Source organism: Danio aesculapii, chromosome 7, assembly GCF_903798145.1.
Source record: "Danio aesculapii chromosome 7, fDanAes4.1, whole genome shotgun sequence".
Lineage (NCBI taxonomy): Eukaryota > Metazoa > Chordata > Actinopteri > Cypriniformes > Danionidae > Danio > Danio aesculapii.
Genome location: NC_079441.1, coordinates 48,472,379 through 48,490,676, shown reverse-complemented (window position 1 = coordinate 48,490,676; position 18,298 = coordinate 48,472,379). Strand labels below are relative to the sequence as shown.

General features: G+C 34.4%; 1 protein-coding gene across 3 annotated transcripts in view; it reads left to right on the top strand.

Moving 5' to 3' along the window:
* Positions 1-18,298, top strand: part of brsk2b (BR serine/threonine kinase 2b) — a 317,532-nt gene that overhangs the window by 169,023 nt on the left and 130,211 nt on the right. The window lies entirely within an intron of this gene.

Genomic DNA, 18,298 nt, shown 5'->3' with positions numbered 1-18,298 from the left:
AGTTCTGTATTGCACTGTCTGGCCTGTGCCATGTTAACAATTAGTTTTTGGATATTTTAGTTTGTAAATTTGATTATTAAAGACCAGATTAGGGACAGGATCAATTTAACATATACAAATATTTTTGCCCATCATGTTTATTGTTTAGTGTCCATTTCTCAGTGATGCCATTGGTCACTTTCACAACCCACCAGGAGGCAGCGGTAACAGCTTAGCCTTTGAGGATTTATTTGGCTCCCCTTGGCTTTCATTAAGAGCAATAAACACATGTTTAATGCCGTTGGCTCGCAGCCCCTTTATTTGAATCGGGCCCAAGATGCTCATGGAGCATGTGCTTCAGGGAGGGGCAGCTGGAGGCGCGTCTGCTGTCCAATCCTTCCCCCTTGCAGGGATCCCGTCTACAAGCTACGGGACTGGTTTTGGACATGGGCCTGAAATAAGCCGCGAGACTCAAGCTCATTGATTTATTTTGGCCTGTAGGGAGAAAAACGAGCACGCTTGACAGAATATTGAGTGACTGTCTTGTAAGCATTTTTACATAGCAGTGCAACGCTATGATGACAGTTCAGTTCTCCTCTTTGTCTGGGTTTGCCTCTTTCTCGTTTTGTTCACTAAAATATTTGAGTTGAACAGGATGGAGCAGGATTTGCAAAAAAAATAAGACTGGGTTGGGGGTGGCTGTAAATACTTGACAATTGTGTTTACAACCTAATACAATGTTACTGAACTTTAACACAAAGTCATAACATCCTTTCCATTGTGTTTAGGGTTACTTTTGGCCTTCAACAATAGAATAATAAGAAACAAAAATACAGTACCTAGCATTTAACACACATGACACTGATTTATTTTCAATAGGTTAAAGTAAAATAACTAAAAAAGAAAAGAAAATCCACTATTTCATGGGCTATGTGCCATCCACTGACCGGTAAAAGCTGCTGCTCTCTTTCTGTTAGCTGTTGCCATGTTGTTGATGGACTGAGGTGCCCTCTCCAATGTTTGTGTATGTACATGACTGATCAATGGGGAAAAGGAACATATGGGAAAAACATTGATATCTTGTTTCTTTCTTACATTAGTCATTAAATGCTACAGTATAAGTGTGAGATAATCAACGGAAGCACACCAGTTCAATTAACAGTTTGGATGACTACTTATGAGCTGCTGAAAACATTGTGCAGTGATTTAATTTCATAGTTCATACTGTAGTTCTGCTGAATATGTTGATATTAGCCTTCAGTCAAAATAAGCTTGGCGTTTTCTGTTGGTTTTTGTACTCACCCTTCACTTGTTTCAAAACTTTATGAGCACAGTAGAAGATAGTTTGAAGAACTTCCTTAGAACAAAGAAATTCTATGAAGGTCGATGGTTACAGTTTTCCTGCTTTCTTCAAAATATCTTTTGTGTTCAACGGAAGAAAGAAACTCATAAAGGTTTGGAACCACTTGAGCGAGAGTAAATAGTGAGTATATTGAAAGTTTTGAGTGAGCTACTCTATCCCTTTAATGTTGTTTTCTTTACATTAGAATGTATATATTTTATATGAGCAAAAATCGGACATTTTTTGCATGATTTACACAAAAAACACAACTGCTAAATGTCATTCAGTGCTACAAGTTTAAATACAATGGATATTTAGAACAAGAATCATTTAATGACATAAAAAAGAGACTATTTAAGAACCACAGTGTGGCCTCACAAAAATATTTAATTTTCATTTTAAAACTTTATAATTTGCCACTGTTTGTCAAAGAACTAGGTTTTTACCAATTTGTCAGCAAGACAGCAGTAACGTGCTTTCTTTATGAAGAATCACTTTTGCAAATTTAAGTTAATACAGACAACAGAACGGGATTTAATCTTTGACCCAAGTGTAATTGTGTATATCAATATTCATTCAGTCACTCATTATCCTTTGGCTTAGTTTCTATTTCAGAGGTTGTCACAGCGGAATGAACTGTTAACTTTTCCAGCAGAGTGGATGCACTTCAAGCCGCAACCCAGCACTGGAAAACACTTTACACACACACTATATGTCTTTGGACTGTTGGGGAAATCGAAGCACCCAGAGGAAACCCACACCAACACAGGGAGAACATGCAAACTTCACAGAGAAATGCCAACTGACTCAGCTGGGACCAGCGACCGTCTTGCTGTGAGGCAACACTTCTACCCACTGAGCCACCATGCCGCCCTATATCAAAATAAATATTAATAAAAAAATAATTATTGCCATTATTACAGTGAGACACTTAGAGTATAATGAACAGAAAAGGGCCTGAGCATAAATCATTACTTACAGTATTTACATGGTGACAAGACAGGCGACATGAGGCGCTGTCACCACACAGCACGAAGGTCACTGGTTCAAGCCCCGGCTGGGTCGGTTGGCATTTCTGTGTGGAGTTTGAATGTTCACGTGGGTTTTCTCCAGGTGCTGCGGCTTCCCTCACAATCCAAACACATAATCTATAGGTGAATTGGGTGAGCAAATTTTTCCGTAGTGTATGAGTGTGAATGAGTTTGTATGGGTTTTTCCCAGTGATGGGTTGCAGCTTGAAGGGCATCTGCTGTGTAAAACATATGCTGGATAAGTTGCCGGTTCATTCCGCTGTGGCGACCCCTAATTAATAAAGGGACTGAAAAGAAAATGAATGAATAAATGAATGAATGGTCACAAGACATAAACAATGTGCATGACAAGATGATTTCTGCACAATAAAATTGCTACACTCAGAAATAAAGGTACGCGAGCTGTCACCGGGGTGGTACCTTTTCAAAAGGTACACATTTGTACTTAAAGGGTCCATATTGGTACCTCAAAAGTATATATTAGTACCTACAAATTTTAAGAGGACCATTTTTGTACTGTTTAGGTACTAATATGAACCCTAGAGGTATTAATAGGGACCTTTTAGGTACAAATTTGACAAATCGCGTACCTTTATTTCTGAGAGTGTACTAACCTTTGCTGTTTACCAATTATACTATATTATAACCCCTTTACAGCTCTTAAATAATAAACACGCGTTAATAGGATTAAATCCCATGCCTTTCTAAAATGGTCTCTGATGTTAAATCCTCCATAACCCACTGTAACCTCACTTTTTATTTAAGAAAATGAGCAGATTTTTTGTGATAATAATAAAGATGCTGTTAATTAAACTGAAATTGTACTGAACCTGGGATATCAAAATTGCTTTTCTCTCTATTCTTGAGCAAAGTTAAAATGTCAATTTTATAAGCGTTAAGTGCTTATATAGTCTGACTTTTGTGGGCAGCTTTGGATAAATGTGTCTGCTAAATCAATCAGTGATAATGCTCTGACAGCATTGACATTAGCCTCTTTTGTTTGCCCCTTTACCACCTTCATGGTGAGTTGAAATTTGGGCCACCATCACTTCAGCATGGCGAATAGGATTGGGAAAAAGTGCTCTTCAGTCTGTTTGCCTGAGGGGACTCCTATTATATCTCTGTTTGCAATTAGCAGATGGCATCTCAGATTGTTTCACTGACGCTTGATAAATGGAACAATCTACATCGCATGCTCAAAAAAAAAAAAAGAAAAAAAGAAGAGCCAAGAGAGAAAGAGAGTGATCCCTTGCTTATTGAATCCCTCATGAGGATAGTTCCCTGGTGTTTCATACAGCTTCATATATCCAAATGGACCACTATTAAAAGTAACTTTTCAGCACAGCCGTAACCAATTTAATTTCCATACTCTATGTGTTTAGGACTCATATTCAGATTTTAAGATCATCAATCATTATTTTGACAGTCACAGATGGCACGTTGAGAAATTTCCAACTGGCTTCTCTCTAAAAGGCAGTCACCTGGAAAACAAACAAACACACACACACACAGGCCATTTCTTTGAAATTGTGAGGACACTGACGCCAATGATTTTTGAATAGTGAGACATGTGCACACAAACATTGTTGAGGGCGATTTATTATTATTATTTTTTAATGTGATTTTTAACAGAACAAGGGAATTTTTCTCAGTATTTCCTATATATATATATAGGAAAAATAATAAAAGCGGTTTCACTTTTTTTTAAGGACAATTTTATAAGCCTCCTTTCCACAGCTTATAAGCCACAGCTTGTTCCATTGACAATATATATTAGACCATATTACATGTTTGGTTCTCATGCTAATAACATTTAGTTCATTTTGACACAAATTCACATCAGAAATGCCAAATCACAGCTCAACACTGTTGCTGCATTACTGATTTTATTAATATATTGAAATTTATTAGGTCTGATTATTAGGTCTAACCAGCAGTGCAATAGCAGCAAGTGCAGGATACAGGTATAAGTTATAAAGTGCAGTTATAGAAAAACTATGGTAATATTTAAAGATGGATGTACTATGAACATTATATACAGGTTGTATTAGCTATGAACAGATTTACAATAAATGAATATATGTACAGGATGCTATTAATAATCAGGAGTGGCAGAGAGATAAACAATTACAAATGTTCATGTGCAGTGGGTATGTAGAGTTCAGATAAGTGAATCAGTGCAATAAATATGTGCAAACTTTAAATGTGCAAATGTTAAAAGCTATCTATTTGAAATTCATATATACAGTTCAAAACCAACAAAATGGAAAGACACTCATAAGTTGTCCTAACAGTTTTATGTTATATTTACTCTGCATGTGTATCAACAGAGGTACTTGTTTCATATTTAATGCGAAATTGCTCCCTACTGTCAGTATTCGGAGTTATTTTGATCGAGATATTTGGAGAAAACATTTTATAAATTTAATTTTGCTTCCACCATATTAAATCTAGATGGATGAAACTAGAAACTAGATGAAAGTGTGATAGGAGAGAAAAAAAGCGTTTTTCACCTATCATTTGGAGTCATTTTTGCACACTGACAAAGTTTCACTTACAGTATGGTAAAGCTCTAAGGTTTCAGGGCATTACCAAAGCTATGCCCTTTTGACGACCACTGCAAGTGAACAAATATGTTCAAAATGCTTCAAACCTGGGATTATATATATCATCAACCCAGGTTTGAAGCATATATATATATATATATATATATATATATATATATATATATATATATATATATATATATATATTACTTACTGATTCAATTTAGATTTATTTTGACCTAATTAGATTTTTTTGGTTTCTTAGTTAGTTCTTCGTTAGTTTTGTCCCCAAATTGAGAAGCATTGCTCATGAATGAATATTCATGACCTTTGCATGACCATTTCAAATAGACCCCTTTTCACATTTTCGGGTTTCTCAGTAGGTCATCATAGTTGGGTAACCTTAAAGCACAGTGAATGGGAGAGTACAACAAATCATTTTTTACAACCCTTATTGCTGAAATAATAAAAGAAAAACTCGATGGTGTTATCAGGACTTTCAGAAAAAGGAAAAAAAAAATGTGTGAGACTGATGACGGCACCCAGACTGTCCTGTCCATAGATGCTGCATTAGAGACACCTCGCATAATTAGTTTTTTGTATTATGAAGTAAAGATGATATAATACATTCATAAATGCATATAAATGTTCATACGTTTTCTTAAAAATCAAAATATGAAAAACTTTCATGGACTTAAAATTATGATGACCGTTAACCATGTCATAACAGTCTTGTGAAAAAGAGTCCACTGCAAATATTCAAAGCTAGCAGATTTACTAGTAGATTTCACATATAGATAGTAGATCACAAAGTAGATTTTCACATACAGTAGTAGATTTGTTTTATTTGTTTGTTTTTTTTAGAAAATAACTGTTGCAAGAAATTGTGAAAAGCAAACAAACCATCCTGCAAACTGTCAATACTTGCAACTATCAAAATTACTCAAAGATTTATTAAATAAACATTTTGGATCTTATCCAGATACACTTAAAAATGTGGAGTTTGCATGTCCTCCCTGTGTTCACGTGGGTTTCCTCCAGGTGCTCCGGTTTCCCCCACAGTCCAAAGATATGCGTGAATAAAGTAAATTTGCCATATTATATGTGTGTGAATGCAAGAGTGTATGGGTGGTTCCCAGTGATGGGTTGCAGCTGGAAAGGCATCTGCTGCATGAAACAAATGCTGGATAAGTTGGTGGTTCATTCCGCTGTGGCGATCCCTGATTATTAAAGGGACTAAGCCAAAAGGAAAGAAATGAAAAATATAAAAAATGTAATTATCAAAACACACATTTTAAATCAGAATGAATATAGGAAGGATCTAGAAATGATTAATAATTGTCTGCCATTTTGTGCAATTTCTAATAATTTAAACTATAAAACTATTGCTATTATTTGATTATACGCATTTTACGCTTGTAATATAATCCAACTACATGTACTTTGGTATTTGATTATGTAATCAAGAATATATGCAATCAGTTACTACCCTGCACCGCAGAAATACATATTAATACCAGGTATAAACACAGCCCTGGTGATTTCAAATGGAAAGTGTCTCATTTATCTCCATCCAGCTGCTCAGCGGAGCCTCAGTAGCAAATACTCAAAAACAGCTCTTTAAATAAATGCAGAGAGCTGGTAGTTACAAGACGGAGGGAAGAGCAGTGGTGAAAGAGTGTGTGGTGCTCTCAAGACTGTCATTCCCCCCAGGCAGAAGCTATAAACGGACTAATTGAAGGAATTGCACAGCACGAACGGTGAAGGAGATGAGGAAAATAAAACAAACACAAAAGACGATGCCTGACTCGGAGGGTTTATGAGCTGCTGGCAGTTATTAGAGGCGTTTGTGTTATTGTTTTCAGTGGTTAGCCCTCATCGCCACCGTAGACTCTCCCGCTGACCCGCTTTAAACAGCCTGTCAGAGAACACTTGAGCTCATCAGATCCCTGCCTTCACACCTGCCCTGCGTCTGCCTGTGTTGGAGTTCGCAGGTCAGGGGTTTAAACATAAGCATATATCTTCTTTTTTTTTTTGCAAAGGAAAGTCGTATTTCTCAGACTAATGGTTTGTAGTTTCTGTTTATAACATGGAGATGAGGTGGTTTAAAAAAAACGGTGCCTGATAATTGGCTCATGAATATTAATTAGGTTATTCACTAATAATTGAACATGACCTTTTACTAAATTGTCTTTGTGATGTATTGATTTAGTTCAGTCCTCTGTGCCGTAGCTCAAACAACATGATGTTCTCAACGCCAAGGTCATGGGTTTCGCTTCTCAGTAAATGCTTGAATGTGTACCTTCGCTTTAAAAAATGCTGGATTCCACTCAACCGATTTGTGTTGGTATAACATGAAGGAATTAAGTTAACGTATTAGCTTTTACAAATTTAAGTAGATTTAACATAATACAATTAAATCGTCTAAGAAAATACAAGAATTCAGTTGTTTCAGCTCATTTTAAAGAAGTAGTGTGAACAAACAGCAAACACATTTTTTTTTGCTCTGTTCACTGCATTCACTGTGGCAAATGCTGGGTTTCACACAATCATTTTGTGTTGGGACAACATCAAGGAATCAAGTTACCTTATTAGTTTTCACAATGTAAGTGGATTGAACATAAATCAGTTAAGTTGTCCCAAAAACAAGCTTTAGAATTGTGTTGTTTCAGCTGATTTTAAATAAGTAGTTTGAACAAACAGCAGACTTCAGTTTTTTTATGTTGAAAATGTTTTCAGTAGTTCAGTGAGTTACTGTTTTTCATTCTGTTACATTTTTTAAAAATTCTATATTTGTTGCAATCACTCTTGCTGAAGAGTTGTGTAAATGCATACCACTGATCTGGGGTTGTTAGTGCATAAATGCATGGAACAGCAATACAATAGTGAATATTTTTGTGTTGAAAATGAATTGCATGTAAGTATATTAACAACAATTGAATTTGTAAATGCACAGAATATGAAGAGAGTTTGCATTTCTGTTTTGTGATTTTCAAAATTGTGAAACACCAAAACATGTGCAGTGCTTTTCCTAATTTACTCACTATAGACTAGAGGTCTGCATTTCTGGTTGGGCTCCCACAGTACAGCCGCAGGACCCAACCATTTCTTCCAGCGCAGGAACACATTTTCAAATAAAATGCGGTAGCAGTCGGTAACTCTGGTGTAATTTGAACGGGAGTGGGTGGTCTAAGAAATATAGCGTTCTTGTGTTCCAACGTTATTGCTTCATTCTTATTGAGCACCGGTCCAGCCAGTGCTCACGACTGTTACACATTGCATAATGATCCTCAGAGTGGGCTTTACCAACATGAGAGCAACGTGAAGATGCGCTGTCCTTCAGCTTGTATCAGAAAACGGTCAGTTTACAGTTCGGAAACCAACATCAGGCAAGTCTGATGTATGGGAGTCTTTTTCAATGCTTTATCGATGCAAATGGAAAAAAATTACCCTTTGCGTGATGTGATAATACCTCAAAGTTTTATCCTTTAGCAGTCACAAGACTCAGGTTTAAGGTGGCACTTATGTCTCATCACAAAGGGGCAAACAAAACTGACATTTAAGCTACAATCCTTGCACAACCTACAGTTTTATCTGTTATGTCTCTCTTTTTGTAGTACCCAATTTAAACGTGAGGTTTTGGAAACCAAATCTAAAGTTAGCGGGAACGGTCGGGTCACATCGAAAATGATTCTAAGTGGCCAGCGGGTGAACAAAGGCTGAATATACGGTGGGATCGCTAGGCTATGGAATAAAACATTGCGGACGCGTGACTAAAAAAATCAGTCCCATGCAAACCTCTGCTACAGACCATCTAAAATGTACAATATATGAATTTCCTTCTTGAATGCGTTATAAAAATGACAATTGAAGATTATGACATGTTTCATATTATGAGAATATAGTCTGTGAAATGCAGTAATGTTTTGGTTTTCACACTATTGAAGCATCTCAGAATGAAACAAATGAACAATGAACTGTCATAAATACTAATACATAATACATAATACATAAATACTACTTTACATTATAGGCCATTCAGCTATTGCACTGCAGTCGATCTACACTTGTAAATAAAAAAAATAAGTCTGTTATTTCTTCCATGTCATTCTTGGGGTCTCTAATGTTCATATTTTACAGAGGGTTCAGACTAAACATCTCATGAACGAGCATCACCAAAATGAATGAGCATTTGAACTTAAAAAGTATAGTTTGACTAAATAAGGATCAGAATGACCTATTGAGCCCTGTTCACTTGTATTAGAATATTTCTGAATATATTTTCACCCATAATAGATTTGTGTGAAATAGGGCTGCACAATATATTGCTTCAGCATTGATATGGTAATGTGATCATTGGCAATAGTCACATTGTGAGCATACGCAATGTTGAGTCTAGATTATAATTGATCATTTCACAGGTGCTTTTTGAGGCCTTTTACTGTAAGAGGCATTTAAAAGCATTCAGGCATAAGAAATAGTTACTTTGAAAAATGAATAACGGTTAATTTTGTTGAATTGTTTATAAAACGAAGACTATGCAGTACTTTTTACATTTGATTGTTCAATCACTGTATACCTGAATTCAGTTTAAAACAATAACATGCTGTTAATTTAATTTGCATATTTGTATTTATTGTATTTCTCTATGCTTGTAGGTTGTTTATTATATTGTATGCACTTCTATACAGAATTGTCCCAATCAATCTAAGATGATAAATTCTTTCCAAACAGTATTTCAACTCATCTGGTGAGATTGTATTCATATCGCAATATATATTGCAGAATAAAAAATATTGCAATGTTCGATTTTTCCGATAACGTACAGCCCTAGTGTAAATTCCTTCAAGCACCTACCACAAATAATAAACCTTATTCTCTATAGTGAATAATGTATTTTTTCAGACTGAACTGAATTCAAGATTGCAGCCAGCCATCAATGTGCAGATTGTTGACAGACAGTGTCTTCACTATCGTACCACTTACATACATAATATCTGCAATATCAGCAACATGCATAATAAATGAGCATACGTAACCTTTTCCATTTAGCCTCAAACGGACTCCATTTGTTTCCATCACTGTGTAATTATGGAGTTTTCATGCTGGAGCCCTGATGCTGCTACATTAATCAAAAATAGATCTGAGTGGGACTACAGGGCTTTGGCAAGAGCCATGGTTATCTATTGTGTGCTCAACTTTACTGCCAAATCTCATGCTACATTCTCTTTGATAAGAAACGAAATGAGTCGCGGCAAAATAAACCGATAACAAGGGATTTGTTGTAGAGACACACAGCAGTTAAAGGGATAGTTCACCCCAAAAATAAAATTATGTCATCATTTACTGACACTACACTTATTTCTGTTGAACACTAAAGAAGATATTTCGACAAATGTTAGATTTTTGTGTGTGACAGTGATATTTTAATTGGACAAAAATTTAGTTTTTTAGATAAGATTGCAAAGATTTATTTTTTAATTGGTTACAGTTGAGGGGTTTCATTTTTTTGTATTTTGAAAGGATAATATTATATCATTTATCATTATTTTTTTTCTGAATCACTGTAATAATTTTTTTCTGTATAAAATAAAACTGAGCTTTACGGAATTTACAAAGGATAAATAGTCCTTATTTTAGATAAGCTCACAAAACTGAAAGAATTTGTGTTAATAAAGCATATACTGTATTAATATACAGAGTAACTATAAAAAAAATCTAATATATAAATGTTTATTTCAATAGGTTGGTAATTATTTACGTACTCTTAATTATCTCAGCTAAATTATTTAGTTATTAGTTTTTTATAATTTAATAACACATTTTTTATTCCCCCTTTTAGTTTTTTTAAATCTAAAATTACTTTTGTGTGTGGGTTTTTCATTTCTGTATGTAAATATGCATTATTTAATCACTATATGATTTTATTTATTGTTTATGTAATCTGCATTGCTTTTGGAATACTTGACAAGTCATGGCAATAAATTAAATTTAATTAAATTTAATTAAATTTAATCAAACTGAATTATTTAATATTATAAAATTATTAAATTAAATTAAATTAAATTAAATTAAATTTAATTTAATTTAATTTAATTTAATTTAATTTAATTTAATTTAATTTAATTTAATTTAATTTAATTTAATTTAATTTAATTTAATTTAATTTAATTTCTGTGAAATAAAATAAAATAAAATAAAATAAAATAAAATAAAATAAAATAAAATAAAATAAAATAAAATAAAATAAAATAAAATAATTTGAATTGAAATGAATTGAATTGAATTGAATTGAGGCATCACGGTGGCGCAGTGGGTCACTTGTTCGAGCCTCAGCTGGGTCAGTTAGCGTTTCTGTGTGGAGTTTGCATGTTCTCCCCGTGTTGCGTGGGTTTCCTCCGTGTGCTCTAGTTTCCCCCGCAGTCTAAACTCATGCGCTATAGAGGAATTGACTAAGCTAAGTTGGCTGTAGTATATGAATGCAAGAGTGTATAGGTGTTTCCTATTGTTGGGTTACGGCTGAAAGGGCATCCACCACGTAAAACATATGCTGGATAAGTTGGCGGTTCATTCCGCTGTGGCGACCCCTGATTAATAAAGGGACTAAGCTGAAAAGAAAATGATAAAATAAAATAAAATAAAATAAAATAAAATAAAATAAAATAAAATTAAATTAAATTAAATTAAATTAAATTAAATTGAGAGAGGAACAGGTAGAGACAGATTATGTGGGATATAAGTATGGTAGGAGAGAGTCTTGTCTGTGCGTTTGTGTGTACATACAGCAGAGCAGATTTGACACAGAATGGTGGTTGATGGGAGAAACCCCAGTGATTACTGATGCATGTTATTGCTGAAGGTCACCAGCAGGCAATTCACTCTAACTGATGAACTCCCACTTATTGATCTGCTGAGCCCCTGCAGCGTCAGGATGAGGAAAGCCTCCGAGGACACAAGCTGAGCCTCCGGGGAAGCAGATCCACTGTGCAGCCATGAGAACATGATCTCACGCTGTTGTGTGTGTGTGTGTGTGTGTATGTGTGTGTGTGTGTGTGTGTGTGTGTGTTCACATATCAAAGCTGCACCCTTTCAGTATAGCGCTACACTTACTGGTCACTTTATTAGGTACACCTTACTAGTACAGGTTTGGACCCCCTTTTGCCTTCAGAACTGTCTTAATCCTTCGTGGCATAGATTCAACAAGGTACTGGAAATATTCCTCAGAGATTTTGGTCCATATTGACATGATAACATCACGCAGTTGCTGCAGATTTGTCGGCTGCACGTCCATGATGCGAATCTCATTTCCCCCCGTCATCCCAAAGGTGCTCTATTGGATTGAGATCTGGTGACTGTGGAGGCCATCTGAGTACAGTGAACTTGTTTTTTATGTTTCATTGTCTTATTGTCAAAAATCAAGACTCATCAGACCTAGCAACATTTTTCCAATCTTCTGTTGTCCAATTTTGGTGAGCCTGTGTGAATTGTAGCCTCAGTTTCCTGTTCTTAGCTGACAGGAGTAGCACCCGTTGTGGTTTTACGCTGCTGTAGCCAATCCGCCTCAAGGTTAGACATGTTGTGCGTTCAGAGATCCTCTTCTGAATACCTCGGTTGTAACGAGTGGTTATTTGAGTTACTGTTGCCTTTCTATCAGCAGGAACCAGTCTGGCCATTCTCCTCTGACCTCTGGCATCAGCAAGGTATTTGCGCCCACAGAACTGCCGCTCACTGGATATTTTTTTCTTTTTCGGACCATTCTCCGTAAACCCTAGAGATGGTTGTGCACGAAACTCCTAGTAGATCAACAGTTTTTGAAATACTCAGACCAGCCTGTCTGGCACCAAGAACCATACCATGTTCAAAGTCACCTAAATCACCGTTTTTCCCCATTCTGATGCTCGGTTTGAACTGCAGCAGATCTTCATGGTCCTGACCATGTCTACATGCCTAAATACATTGAGTTGCTGCCATGTGATTGGCTGATTAGAAATTTGCTTTAACACGCAGTTGGACAGGTGTACCTAATAAAGTGGCCGGTGAGTGTATGTAAGTGTGGGTGATATGACAAAAATCTCATATCACTATACAAGTCATCTTATATCACGATAACAATATATATCACAATATAGTACAATTACTGTAAATTCAGTCAATTAATAGTTTATATACAGTAATCATTTTGTTTGTTTTTTTACCTTTTAAGTGTTTTACTTAACCATCTACTCATTCATATGTGATCATATTTCTCACCTTATATAGAACTTCAGGGCAAATGTTTGATTATATGTTTGATTATATAAATATTAAATAAATATTAAATAAATATGAATATGTAATATTAATATATATTAATTCAATATTTGAATATGATTTTTCAAAAACAAATGATTACATGTCGAAATTAAACATAGCTACATAAAATGCAAAATGTAAACATTGCATTTTCAAGATTGTAACTTTCTCACTATGCTGTTATTCATGTTTCTGCCTGCGTCCTCATAATGTTGTGTAATATTGCACTCATAAATTATGACAAATTATTACCGTAAACAATGTATTTTGGGACACCACAATATAAATGATCGAACATAATATGGAATGACAGACTTTTTATTTTGTCCATATGATATATATCCTCATTTTGCACAGCCCGACTACTATGTGAAGGGTACATTTTGAAGAGAAAAGAAGAAAAGACAAGCTGTAGAGGTTCTGGAAGTAAAAACATCATTCATGTTCTCTATGGGGAAATGTATTTTAATCAATATCTAGTAACCTTTACAGACAAAAATGAACTGTTAATGAACTGTATATGATTTTATTGAATCAGTATGTTTGAATTAATTCAACTTAATTTTGTAAAGAATCATGTTTAATTGTAGAATTTGTGTAAAAAAAACTACATTACCGATGGTGCTGTACAGGAAATGACACCAATCACAGCAAATTTGAGAAATGCATGATGAAATTTCTTTAGCTCCACTCACTTATGTGAATCACTGCACATGACTTAAATCAGTCTTCCTCTTAACTTAAAATGAATATATTTCTCAGTCATCAGGGCAAATAGCCTTTTAAGAGATCCAACCCACCCTGGCCATAGTCTGGCAGGCGGTACCAAAGCCTGAGGAGGAAATCAGTGCAGTTATGTAGTTTTTATCCTGTTATTATAATACTTTTGAATAAGACCATATTTTAAATATTGATAGCTAGTATGTACTTATAAATGTATTAATAGATAAATTAGCACAAGTTGTCAATACTATAACTATTATAACATAGTTTTAAGTATTTATTTATTTATATATATATATATATATATATATATATATATATATATATATATATATATATATATATATATATATATATATATATATATAAAAAACTATATTTTTTATATTTATGAAATTTCAAAAGCTTAATTAATATGTTATATTATAATAATATATTATTATTATTATTATTATTATTATTATTATTATTATTATTATTATGTTATTTGATTTTTTTTGTTCTTACTGGGTTCGATGTAACTTGATTTCGTTCTGCATTACAATTATATTGAATGACAAAAATAAAGTAAACTGACATTGATTTTTATTAATTGATAATCTTGTTAATCTTGTGTCATTTGATATTCTTAATGGGATTGCAGTTATTTTACAGTACAAAGTCTTGTATCATTGATTTTGGTCAGATTTTCATATACTGCTTTGTCTCAGATCAAAGATTGTAATGTTGTGATTCACTTTGTGTCTGAATGGTTTAATTCATTGATTGTAATGCTTTAAAGAAGACTTTAAAATACCCTTTACTTTGAGAATCGACGTTGCTGAAAAGAATTGACCATATACATTCACAAAAACATTGCATTCTGTTAATCATTATCATTTTGATAACATTTTGTTATAGCTACATATATGCAATAATAACAGTAACATACTTACAGTTACATTATTATTCAGTATTTATTTACTGTAAAATAAAGTGCAACCACATTTTTTTTGTATCTTAATAATCTCAGTGTGGATTTGAATATGGTGACTTTTAATCTAAATATTAACATTTCAGGCAAACAGAAACAGACTTTTATAAAGGTTTTTTATTGGTATCTGTGGCTGAAGAATCTTTACCATCCACAAACATTTCCAGTAATGTAGATAATAGATTCACACAATGTTCTTCATATTATTAAACTAAGAATAATAATGTAAGCAGTGTATTGGTATTCATATTTGAATAAACCCATTAAACTTTGGTGCCTTACTCATCAAGCACCACTTCAACTCATTCGACTCTATATTACAGTTTGTTCTTTTTTAATAACATTTTGCTTTTGGCTGTTTAACACACACACACACACACACACACACGCACGCACGCACGCACGCACGCACGCACGCACGCACGCACGCACACACACACACACACACACACACACACAACATTTGCAACTCAGTAACCTAACTTTTTTGTCTTTTGGAGTTTGTGTGTCAAGTGCTAGTTGAGAAATCTCTTATGGGCAAGTGCTGTTTTTCTCTGTAAATGACAAGAACACTGCTTGTTTACTTGCATGAGAGACTCAGACGTCGTTGACTCATCCATGTTTTTTATTTTTTGCAGAGAGCACAAACCGAAGCATGCTAGTCTAACTTTAGCCTAGCTTTGATTAATTGTGCTCATGTATGTTTCCATGGTTTCCCTTGCTGTTGTGTATGAGCTTTGCTGTATATTTTAATGATTAGAAAGATTGATTTAAGAGAATTACTGAAACTGCAGTGCATTTTGGCATGAGAGCTTCAGATTTCTCGGTCTGGATCATTTTGACCTCTCTATATAATTATGAACTGAAAGACTTGAGCTCTAATGGATGAAGAAAACATGCAGTTGCCCTCCACTCCCCCGCAAAACAACATATCATAAATAAATAAATATTCCAATGTATATTGTATTACTCAGTATAATTAAAGGGGTGGCACGGTGGTGCAGTAGGTAGCGCTGTCGCCTCACAACAAGAATGTTGCTGGTTCGAGCCCCAGCTGGATCAGTTGGCATTTCTGTGTGGAGTTTGCATGTTCTCCCTGTGTTCGCGTAGGCTTCCTCTGGGTGCTCCGATTTCCCCCACAATTCCAAATACATGCGCTATAGGTGAATTGGGTAAGCTAAATTGTCCGTAGTGTATGTGTATGTGTGTATCTCCTGGTCTTCCAGGTTGGGGGTTGAGCGCTTGTTTAATGACCCACCTCATAAAAATTAGAAACACCAACATGGTACAGCTAAATATCAACTTCGATATAAACAACCCTGGGAGTATATAAGTATAATTAAATTGAATTCTGTCACCATTTACTCACTTTTTACTTGTTTCAAACCTGTTTGACTTGGTTTTTATGTTAAACAAAAAAGAAAATATTTTGAAGAAGGCGGAAACTTGTAATCATTGACTTCAGTATTTGTTTTTTCTACTAGTCAGCAGTTACAGGTTTTCAGTTTTCTTCAAAATATCTTCACTTGTGTTCAGCAGTAGAAAGAAAATGTAAGTTGAAAACCCCTTGAGGGTTAAGAAAATAGTATTATAATAGTATATACTATACATTTCGTATATATTATATACCTATATAATAGTATTATTAATAGTATATAAACAAAGGTCAGAGTTCACCAAGCTTGAACTTTGCACCGCAACAACCTGCGAAACTTGATTCATGACAATTTTGAGAAGTGAGAATTTTAAAACATGGACCAATTGCTCGCTTTTAAAATGTCTATTTATCTTGTTTAATCCCGCCCCTTTTTCGCAGCGCCATACAACAGAATTTCGCACACACAAAGCCCAGTGTGACCGCAGCTTAACACTTCCAGAATGCATTGCACCAAACAACACCTACTCCAGCTGACCGTCATCCGGACACTCACACACAGACACACACAGCTGTGGTGCATTCTACTTAATTACTTGGACTATATATTTCAGTTTGTGTTCCCCTCTTGTAGACAACAAGTATTTTGTATTTTTGGTGCTCCTATGATAGCTGTGTGGTCCCTAGTTTGTCTTCCTCCTTCGCACTACACGTCAACTCGTAACATTATGAAGCCAACTCTTTAAACGGCAGCTTTGTTTGGAGGTTATTCCATGCGCTGCATATTTAAAAGCCTTTTTATACCCATTTCAGTATGCTCCACTGGTACAGACAATAAATAAACTTCCTGAGACTAAAGGCTGTAGCAAATAAAATAGTGAGTAAATTTTCATCTATGGGTAAACTGCTCCTTTAAAAATCTTTTTTTGTGTGTATGTGTGTTTTATAATTACATTTTTTAAGTTCAGATTGCAAAATGCTGTGTGGCATGACTCAAAATAAATTATAAAATAACAACTGGAAAAGTAAACAAATGAAAAGTCCACATACAGTTGAACTATTAGCCCCCCTGTTTATTTTATTTCCCAATTTCTGTTTAACGGAGAGCTTTCTAAACATAATAGTTACTACACATAATAATTTTAATCGCTCATTTCTATATTTATTTAATCTTTGCCATGATGACAGTAAACAATATTTTACTTGATATTTTTCAAGGCACTTTTATACAGCTTAAAGTGACATTAGAAGGCTTAACTAGGTTAATTAGGTTAGGCAGGTTAGGGTAATTAGGCAGTTATTTTATAACGATGGTTTGCTAATAATGTTGACCTTAAAATGGGTTTTTAAAAAATTTTAAACTGCTTTTATTCTGACCAAAATAAAACAAAAAAGACTTTCTCCAGAAGACAAAATATAATCAGACATATTGTGAAAATTTCCTTACTCTGTTAAATATCATTTGGGAAATATTTAAAAAAGAACAACAAATTCAAAGGGGGGCTAATAATTCTGACTGTTCACTTTATTTGTTAATATAGTTTGTATTCATTTAGCATTTATTCATATGAAATCAATATAATATTTATAGACAGTACTGGAACTCAGCAAATCCTTTAAATGTCACTTTCATTTTATAAGGTTTCCAGTTTTATTTATTGTAGACTCTCTAACATGTCATGTGCCCTTAGGCTGGTTAGTATTGATCTGGTTTATGGACCAACAAAGCGGTTTACTAGCTAAATGTTGCAGATGGTGATAAAGCTGACTGATAAAGAAAGTCGTGCATCTTTCATTCACAGTGCATCTTTATATTGGATTAAGTGAAACATGATGGTTTCTGATTATAACCTTTTTTATTCAATTTGCCTTAAAGTTGAACCAAAGCAATTCACTTAATTCATGATCTCACGATATTTGACCTTTGAGTGAATGTATTGTCTAGGTCATCAGAAATCAGTGTTTCTTTCTTATTGTTCACCCAAAAAATAAAAAAAATCTTTGTACTGTATGCATCTATAGGTTTCTGTCTACCTG